The sequence below is a fragment of the Ambystoma mexicanum genome, unplaced genomic scaffold (assembly GCF_040938575.1).
Source record: "Ambystoma mexicanum isolate Mex_15411 unplaced genomic scaffold, UKY_AmexF1_1 Mex_scaf10, whole genome shotgun sequence".
Lineage (NCBI taxonomy): Eukaryota > Metazoa > Chordata > Amphibia > Caudata > Ambystomatidae > Ambystoma > Ambystoma mexicanum.
Genome location: NW_027182325.1, coordinates 1,957,501 through 1,965,000, shown reverse-complemented (window position 1 = coordinate 1,965,000; position 7,500 = coordinate 1,957,501). Strand labels below are relative to the sequence as shown.

At 46.7% G+C, this 7,500-nt stretch overlaps 17 non-coding genes and 8 pseudogenes across 17 annotated transcripts; all 25 read right to left on the bottom strand.

Annotated features, from left to right (window-relative positions):
- Positions 1–340: 340 nt before the first annotated feature.
- LOC138545860 (5S ribosomal RNA) lies at positions 341–452 on the bottom strand (annotated as a pseudogene).
- A 105-nt stretch (positions 453–557) lies between these two features.
- Positions 558–676, bottom strand: LOC138544218 (5S ribosomal RNA). Its single transcript, XR_011290683.1, has one exon. It is a non-coding gene; the product is annotated as a 5S ribosomal RNA (ribosomal RNA).
- A 106-nt stretch (positions 677–782) lies between these two features.
- LOC138537482 (5S ribosomal RNA) lies at positions 783–901 on the bottom strand. Its single transcript, XR_011285615.1, has one exon. It is a non-coding gene; the product is annotated as a 5S ribosomal RNA (ribosomal RNA).
- A 106-nt stretch (positions 902–1,007) lies between these two features.
- On the bottom strand, positions 1,008–1,125 carry LOC138542582 (5S ribosomal RNA; annotated as a pseudogene).
- Positions 1,126–1,588: 463 nt separating this feature from the next.
- On the bottom strand, positions 1,589–1,697 carry LOC138546420 (5S ribosomal RNA; annotated as a pseudogene).
- A 106-nt stretch (positions 1,698–1,803) lies between these two features.
- LOC138537792 (5S ribosomal RNA) lies at positions 1,804–1,922 on the bottom strand. Its single transcript, XR_011285916.1, has one exon. It is a non-coding gene; the product is annotated as a 5S ribosomal RNA (ribosomal RNA).
- Positions 1,923–2,385: 463 nt separating this feature from the next.
- LOC138546419 (5S ribosomal RNA) lies at positions 2,386–2,494 on the bottom strand (annotated as a pseudogene).
- Positions 2,495–2,600: 106 nt separating this feature from the next.
- Positions 2,601–2,719, bottom strand: LOC138547958 (5S ribosomal RNA). The gene has a single exon (XR_011291780.1). It is a non-coding gene; the product is annotated as a 5S ribosomal RNA (ribosomal RNA).
- A 106-nt stretch (positions 2,720–2,825) lies between these two features.
- On the bottom strand, positions 2,826–2,944 carry LOC138542509 (5S ribosomal RNA). Its single transcript, XR_011290489.1, has one exon. It is a non-coding gene; the product is annotated as a 5S ribosomal RNA (ribosomal RNA).
- A 106-nt stretch (positions 2,945–3,050) lies between these two features.
- Positions 3,051–3,159, bottom strand: LOC138546605 (5S ribosomal RNA; annotated as a pseudogene).
- Positions 3,160–3,265: 106 nt separating this feature from the next.
- On the bottom strand, positions 3,266–3,384 carry LOC138550256 (5S ribosomal RNA). The gene has a single exon (XR_011294013.1). It is a non-coding gene; the product is annotated as a 5S ribosomal RNA (ribosomal RNA).
- A 106-nt stretch (positions 3,385–3,490) lies between these two features.
- On the bottom strand, positions 3,491–3,609 carry LOC138539912 (5S ribosomal RNA). Its single transcript, XR_011287972.1, has one exon. It is a non-coding gene; the product is annotated as a 5S ribosomal RNA (ribosomal RNA).
- Positions 3,610–3,715: 106 nt separating this feature from the next.
- Positions 3,716–3,834, bottom strand: LOC138539911 (5S ribosomal RNA). Its single transcript, XR_011287971.1, has one exon. It is a non-coding gene; the product is annotated as a 5S ribosomal RNA (ribosomal RNA).
- Positions 3,835–3,940: 106 nt separating this feature from the next.
- LOC138539910 (5S ribosomal RNA) lies at positions 3,941–4,059 on the bottom strand. Its single transcript, XR_011287970.1, has one exon. It is a non-coding gene; the product is annotated as a 5S ribosomal RNA (ribosomal RNA).
- A 106-nt stretch (positions 4,060–4,165) lies between these two features.
- On the bottom strand, positions 4,166–4,284 carry LOC138538697 (5S ribosomal RNA). Its single transcript, XR_011286787.1, has one exon. It is a non-coding gene; the product is annotated as a 5S ribosomal RNA (ribosomal RNA).
- Positions 4,285–4,748: 464 nt separating this feature from the next.
- On the bottom strand, positions 4,749–4,860 carry LOC138546611 (5S ribosomal RNA; annotated as a pseudogene).
- Positions 4,861–4,965: 105 nt separating this feature from the next.
- Positions 4,966–5,084, bottom strand: LOC138549485 (5S ribosomal RNA). The gene has a single exon (XR_011293268.1). It is a non-coding gene; the product is annotated as a 5S ribosomal RNA (ribosomal RNA).
- Positions 5,085–5,190: 106 nt separating this feature from the next.
- On the bottom strand, positions 5,191–5,309 carry LOC138537364 (5S ribosomal RNA). The gene has a single exon (XR_011285503.1). It is a non-coding gene; the product is annotated as a 5S ribosomal RNA (ribosomal RNA).
- Positions 5,310–5,415: 106 nt separating this feature from the next.
- LOC138540637 (5S ribosomal RNA) lies at positions 5,416–5,534 on the bottom strand. Its single transcript, XR_011288678.1, has one exon. It is a non-coding gene; the product is annotated as a 5S ribosomal RNA (ribosomal RNA).
- A 463-nt stretch (positions 5,535–5,997) lies between these two features.
- Positions 5,998–6,106, bottom strand: LOC138546418 (5S ribosomal RNA; annotated as a pseudogene).
- Positions 6,107–6,212: 106 nt separating this feature from the next.
- Positions 6,213–6,331, bottom strand: LOC138551267 (5S ribosomal RNA). Its single transcript, XR_011294993.1, has one exon. It is a non-coding gene; the product is annotated as a 5S ribosomal RNA (ribosomal RNA).
- A 106-nt stretch (positions 6,332–6,437) lies between these two features.
- LOC138537219 (5S ribosomal RNA) lies at positions 6,438–6,556 on the bottom strand. Its single transcript, XR_011285362.1, has one exon. It is a non-coding gene; the product is annotated as a 5S ribosomal RNA (ribosomal RNA).
- A 106-nt stretch (positions 6,557–6,662) lies between these two features.
- Positions 6,663–6,781, bottom strand: LOC138539909 (5S ribosomal RNA). Its single transcript, XR_011287969.1, has one exon. It is a non-coding gene; the product is annotated as a 5S ribosomal RNA (ribosomal RNA).
- A 106-nt stretch (positions 6,782–6,887) lies between these two features.
- LOC138538696 (5S ribosomal RNA) lies at positions 6,888–7,006 on the bottom strand. The gene has a single exon (XR_011286786.1). It is a non-coding gene; the product is annotated as a 5S ribosomal RNA (ribosomal RNA).
- Positions 7,007–7,470: 464 nt separating this feature from the next.
- The window catches only part of LOC138543531 (5S ribosomal RNA), a 109-nt pseudogene continuing 79 nt past the window's right edge, over positions 7,471–7,500 (bottom strand).

Here is a 7,500-nt window from a genome sequence, read left to right as displayed (position 1 = left end):
TGGTGGGCCCATTCAGGACTCCTATGTCTGGTAGGATAACTTTAATTCATCCATCCTGTGTCTGTTGCAGGGAGGTGGAGAGAACAATCAACACAATAATGGTTTTCTTTCATGCCTCTTGAAGGACTCAATATTCTCTGTACTGCATTACATGTGAAAGTTGATTTATTACCCATGAACACACTACCTGTATGCTAATTCTATGTAAAAAGGTAGCTCCAGCCCTCATGATGTTGTCCAACATTTCCGCTATAAAACGGGATACAATTATTTTGGAAACATACCAAATTTGAAAAATAATTGAGAAGTTGCGCAATTACTAACCATGGAGCACAAAAAAAGCCTACAGCACCTGGTATTCCCAGGCAGTCTCCCATCCAGGTACTAACTAGGCCCGACCCTGCTTAGCTTCCGAGATCGGGCGCATTATTCAGTGTGGTGTGGCCGTAGGCTCTGGGCCTAGTGAGTTTGTACTTTTAAGCATCTAGTCGGCTAGACCTTGCAGTTTTGAAAGGCAATTGTGAAATGGCTCACTTCCTGAACTTGGAGCACAAAAAAGCCTACAGCACCTGGTATTCCCAGGTGGTCTCCCATCCAGGTACTAACTAGGCCCGACACTGCTTAGCTTCCGAGATCAGATGAGATCGGGCGCATTCAGTGTGGTGTGGCCGTAGGCTCTGGGCCTAGTGAGTTTTGTACTTTTAAGCATCTAGTCGGCTAGACCTTGCAGTTTTGAAAGGCAATTGAGAAATGGCTCACTTCCTGAACTTGGAGTACAAAAAAGCCTACAGCACCTGGTATTCCCAGGCGGTCTCCCATCCAGGTACTAACTAGGCCCAACACTGCTTAGCTTCTGAGATCAGACGAGATCAGGCGCATTCAGTGTGGTGTGGCCGTAGGCTCTGGGCCTAGTGAGTGTTGTACTTTTAAGCATCTAGTCGGCTAGACCTTGCAGTTTTAAAAGGCAATTGAGAAAGGGCTCACTTCCTGAACTTGGAGCACAAAAAAGCCTACAGCACCTGGTATTCCAGGCGGTCTCCCATCCAGGTAGTAACTAGGCCTGACACTGCTTAACTTCCGAGATCAGACGAGATCGGGTGCATTCAGTGTGGTGTGGCCGTAGGCTCTAGGAATGCTAAGAATATTACTCTTATGCATTTGCATTTAGTAAGCTAAGCCATGCAGCCACTTGCAACATGATACCACGCTCATCGCTCGATCAGGCTCGATCAGGCGAGATATATAAGACTGGTGGGCCCATTCAGGACTCCTATGTCTGGTAGGATAACTTTAATTCATCCATCCTGTGTCTGTTGCAGGGAGGTGGAGAGAACAATCAACACAATAATGGTTTTCTTTCATGCCTCTTGAAGGACTCAATATTCTCTGTACTGCATTACATGTGAAAGTCGATTTATTACCCATGAACACACTACCTGTATGCTAATTCTATGTAAAAAGGTAGCTCCAGCCCTCATGATGTTGTCCAACATTTCCGCTATAAAACGGGATACAATTATTTTGGAAACATACCAAATTTGAAAAATAATTGAGAAGTTGCGCAATTACTAATCATGGAGCACAAAAAAGCCTACAGCACCTGGTATTCCCAGGCAGTCTCCCATCCAGGTACTAACTAGGCCTGACCCTGCTTAGCTTCCGAGATCGGGCACATTCAGTGTGGTGTGGCCGTAGGCTCTGGGCCTAGTGAGTTTTGTACTTTTAAGCATCTAGTCGGCTAGACCTTGCAGTTTTAAAAGGCAATTGAGAAAGGGCTCACTTCCTGAACTTGGAGCACAAAAAAGCCTACAGCACCTGGTATTCCCAGGCGGTCTCCCATCCAGGTACTAACTAGGCCTGACACTGCTTAACTTCCAAGATCAGACGAGATCGGGTGCATTCAGTGTGGTGTGGCCGTAGGCTCTAGGAATGCTAAGAATATTACTCTTATGCATTTGCATTTAGTAAGCTAAGCCATGCAGCCACTTGCAACATGATACCACGCTCATCGCTCGATCAGGCTCGATCAGGCGAGATATATAAGACTGGTGGGCCCATTCAGGACTCCTATGTCTGGTAGGATAACTTTAATTCATCCATCCTGTGTCTGTTGCAGGGAGGTGGAGAGAACAATCAACACAATAATGGTTTTCTTTCATGCCTCTTGAAGGACTCAATATTCTCTGTACTGCATTACATGTGAAAGTCGATTTATTACCCATGAACACACTGCCTGTATGCTAATTCTATGTAAAAAGGTAGCTCCAGCCCTCATGATGTTGTCCAACATTTCCGCTATAAAACGGGATACAATTATTTTGGAAACATACCAAATTTGAAAAATAATTGAGAAGTTGCGCAATTACTAATCATGGAGCACAAAAAAGCCTACAGCACCTGGTATTCCCAGGCAGTCTCCCATCCAGGTACTAACTAGGCCTGACCCTGCTTAGCTTCCGAGATCGGGCACATTCAGTGTGGTGTGGCCGTAGGCTCTGGGCCTAGTGAGTTTTGTACTTTTAAGCATCTAGTCGGCTAGACCTTGCAGTTTTGAAAGGCAATTGTGAAATGGCTCACTTCCTGAACTTGGAGCACAAAAAAGCCTACAGCACCTGGTATTCCCAGGTGGTCTCCCATCCAGGTACTAACTAGGCCCGACACTGCTTAGCTTCCGAGATCAGACGAGATCGGGCGCAATCAGTGTGGTGTGGCCGTAGGCTCTGGGCCTAGTGAGTTTTGTACTTTTAAGCATCTAGTCAGCTAGACCTTGCAGTTTTGAAAGGCAATTGAGAAATGGCTCACTTCCTGAACTTGGAGCACAAAAAAGCCTACAGCACATGGTATTCCCAGGCGGTCTCCCATCCAGGTACTAACGAGGCCCGACACTGCTTAGCTTCCGAGATCAGACGAGATCGGGCGCAATCGGTGTGGTGTGGCCGTAGGCTCTGGGCCTAGTGAGTTTTGTACTTTTAAGCATCTAGTCAGCTAGACCTTGCAATTTTGAAAGGCAATTGAGAAATGGCTCACTTCCTGAACTTGGAGCACAAAAAAGCCTACAGCACCTGGTATTCCGAGGCGGTCTCCCATCCAGGTACTAACGAGGCCTGACACTGCTTAGCTTCCGAGATCAGGCGCATTCAGTGTGGTGTGGCCGTAGGCTCTGGTTCTTGTGAGTTTTGTACTTTTAAGCATCTAGTCGGCTAGACCTTGCAGTTTTGAAAGGCAATTGAGAAATGGCTCACTTCCTGAACTTGGAGCACAAAAAAGCCTACAGCACCTGGTATTCCCAGGCGGTCTCCCATCCAGGTACTAACGAGGCCCGACACTGCTTAGCTTCCGAGATCAGACGAGATCGGGCGCATTCAGTGTGGTGTGGCCGTAGGCTCTGGTTCTTGTGAGTTTTGTACTTTTAAGCATCTAGTCGGCTAGACCTTGCAGTTTTGAAAGGCAATTGAGAAATGGCTCACTTCCTGAACTTGGAGTACAAAAAAGCCTACAGCACCTGGTATTCCCAGGCGGTCTTCCATCCAGGTACTAACTAGGCCCGACACTGCTTAGCTTCTGAGATCAGACGAGATCAGGCACATTCAGTGTGGTGTGGCCGTAGGCTCTGGGCCTAGTGAGTTTTGTACTTTTAAGCATCTAGTCGGCTAGACCTTGCAGTTTTAAAAGGCAATTGAGAAAGGGCTCACTTCCTGAACTTGGAGCACAAAAAAGCCTACAGCACCTGGTATTCCCAGGCGGTCTTCCATCCAGGTACTAACTAGGCCCGACACTGCTTAGCTTCTGAGATCAGACGAGATCAGGCACATTCAGTGTGGTGTGGCCGTAGGCTCTGGGCCTAGTGAGTTTTGTACTTTTAAGCATCTAGTCGGCTAGACCTTGCAGTTTTAAAAGGCAATTGAGAAATGGCTCACTTCCTGAACTTGGAGTACAAAAAAGCCTACAGCACCTGGTATTCCCAGGCGGTCTTCCATCCAGGTACTAACTAGGCCCGACACTGCTTAGCTTCTGAGATCAGACGAGATCAGGCACATTCAGTGTGGTGTGGCCGTAGGCTCTGGGCCTAGTGAGTTTTGTACTTTTAAGCATCTAGTCGGCTAGACCTTGCAGTTTTAAAAGGCAATTGAGAAAGGGCTCACTTCCTGAACTTGGAGCACAAAAAAGCCTACAGCACCTGGTATTCCCAGGCGGTCTCCCATCCAGGTACTAACTAGGCCTGACACTGCTTAACTTCCGAGATCAGTCGAGATCGGGTGCATTCAGTGTGGTGTGGCCGTAGGCTCTAGGAATGCTAAGAATATTACTCTTATGCATTTGCATTTAGTAAGCTAAGCCATGCAGCCACTTGCAACATGATACCACGCTCATCGCTCGATCAGGCTCGATCAGGCGAGATATATAAGACTGGTGGGCCCATTCAGGACTCCTATGTCTGGTAGGATAACTTTAATTCATCCATCCTGTGTCTGTTGCAGGGAGGTGGAGAGAACAATCAACACAATAATGGTTTTCTTTCATGCCTCTTGAAGGACTCAATATTCTCTGTACTGCATTACATGTGAAAGTTGATTTATTACCCATGAACACACTACCTGTATGCTAATTCTATGTAAAAAGGTAGCTCCAGCCCTCATGATGTTGTCCAACATTTCCGCTATAAAACGGGATACAATTATTTTGGAAACATACCAAATTTGAAAAATAATTGAGAAGTTGCGCAATTACTAATCATGGAGCACAAAAAAAGCCTACAGCACCTGGTATTCCCAGGCAGTCTCCCATCCAGGTACTAACTAGGCCCGACCCTGCTTAGCTTCCGAGATCGGGCGCACTATTCAGTGTGGTGTGGCCGTAGGCTCTGGGCCTAGTGAGTTTGTACTTTTAAGCATCTAGTCGACTAGACCTTGCAGTTTTGAAAGGCAATTGTGAAATGGCTCACTTCCTGAACTTGGAGCACAAAAAAGCCTACAGCACCTGGTATTCCCAGGTGGTCTCCCATCCAGGTACTAACTAGGCCCGACACTGCTTAGCTTCCGAGATCAGACGAGATCGGGCGCATTCAGTGTGGTGTGGCCGTAGGCTCTGGGCCTAGTGAGTTTTGTACTTTTAAGCATCTAGTCGGCTAGACCTTGCAGTTTTGAAAGGCAATTGAGAAATGGCTCACTTCCTGAACTTGGAGTACAAAAAAGCCTACAGCACCTGGTATTCCCAGGCGGTCTCCCATCCAGGTACTAACTAGGCCCAACACTGCTTAGCTTCTGAGATCAGACGAGATCAGGCGCATTCAGTGTGGTGTGGCCGTAGGCTCTGGGCCTAGTGAGTGTTGTACTTTTAAGCATCTAGTCGGCTAGACCTTGCAGTTTTAAAAGGCAATTGAGAAAGGGCTCACTTCCTGAACTTGGAGCACAAAAAAGCCTACAGCACCTGGTATTCCCAGGCGGTCTCCCATCCAGGTAGTAACTAGGCCTGACACTGCTTAACTTCCGAGATCAGACGAGATCGGGTGCATTCAGTGTGGTGTGGCCGTAGGCTCTAGGAATGCTAAGAATATTACTCTTATGCATTTGCATTTAGTAAGCTAAGCCATGCAGCCACTTGCAACATGATACCACGCTCATCGCTCGATCAGGCTCGATCAGGCGAGATATATAAGACTGGTGGGCCCATTCAGGACTCCTATGTCTGGTAGGATAACTTTAATTCATCCATCCTGTGTCTGTTGCAGGGAGGTGGAGAGAACAATCAACACAATAATGGTTTTCTTTCATGCCTCTTGAAGGACTCAATATTCTCTGTACTGCATTACATGTGAAAGTCGATTTATTACCCATGAACACACTACCTGTATGCTAATTCTATGTAAAAAGGTAGCTCCAGCCCTCATGATGTTGTCCAACATTTCCGCTATAAAACGGGATACAATTATTTTGGAAACATACCAAATTTGAAAAATAATTGAGAAGTTGCGCAATTACTAATCATGGAGCACAAAAAAGCCTACAGCACCTGGTATTCCCAGGCAGTCTCCCATCCAGGTACTAACTAGGCCTGACCCTGCTTAGCTTCCGAGATCGGGCACATTCAGTGTGGTGTGGCCGTAGGCTCTGGGCCTAGTGAGTTTTGTACTTTTAAGCATCTAGTCGGCTAGACCTTGCAGTTTTGAAAGGCAATTGTGAAATGGCTCACTTCCTGAACTTGGAGCACAAAAAAGCCTACAGCACCTGGTATTCCCAGGTGGTCTCCCATCCAGGTACTAACTAGGCCCGACACTACTTAGCTTCCGAGATCAGACGAGATCGGGCGCAATCAGTGTGGTGTGGCCGTAGGCTCTGGGCCTAGTGAGTTTTGTACTTTTAAGCATCTAGTCAGCTAGACCTTGCAGTTTTGAAAGGCAATTGAGAAATGGCTCACTTCCTGAACTTGGAGCACAAAAAAGCCTACAGCACCTGGTATTCCCAGGCGGTCTCCCATCCAGGTACTAACGAGGCCCGACACTGCTTAGCTTCCGAGATCAGACGAGATCGGGCGCATTCAGTGTGGTGTGGCCATAGGCTCTGGTCCTTGTGAGTTTTGTACTTTTAAGCATCTAGTCGGCTAGACCTTGCAGTTTTGAAAGGCAATTGAGAAATGGCTCACTTCCTGAACTTGGAGTACAAAAAAGCCTACAGCACCTGGTATTCCCAGGCGGTCTTCCATCCAGGTACTAACTAGGCCCGACACTGCTTAGCTTCTGAGATCAGACGAGATCAGGCACATTCAGTGTGGTGTGGCCGTAGGCTCTGGGCATAGTGAGTTTTGTACTTTTAAGCATCTAGTCGGCTAGACCTTGCAGTTTTAAAAGGCAATTGAGAAAGGGCTCACTTCCTGAACTTGGAGCACAAAAAAGCCTACAGCACCTGGTATTCCCAGGCGGTCTCCCATCCAGGTACTAACTAGGCCTGACACTGCTTAACTTCCGAGATCAGTCGAGATCGGGTGCATTCAGTGTGGTGTGGCCGTAGGCTCTAGGAATGCTAAGAATATTACTCTTATGCATTTGCATTTAGTAAGCTAAGCCATGCAGCCACTTGCAACATGATACCACGCTCATCGCTCGATCAGGCTCGATCAGGCGAGATATATAAGACTGGTGGGCCCATTCAGGACTCCTATGTCTGGTAGGATAACTTTAATTCATCCATCCTGTGTCTGTTGCAGGGAGGTGGAGAGAACAATCAACACAATAATGGTTTTCTTTCATGCCTCTTGAAGGACTCAATATTCTCTGTACTGCATTACATGTGAAAGTTGATTTATTACCCATGAACACACTACCTGTATGCTAATTCTATGTAAAAAGGTAGCTCCAGCCCTCATGATGTTGTCCAACATTTCCGCTATAAAACGGGATACAATTATTTTGGAAACATACCAAATTTGAAAAATAATTGAGAAGTTGCGCAATTACTAATCATGGAGCACAAAAAAAGCCTACAGCACCTGGTATTCCCAGGCAGT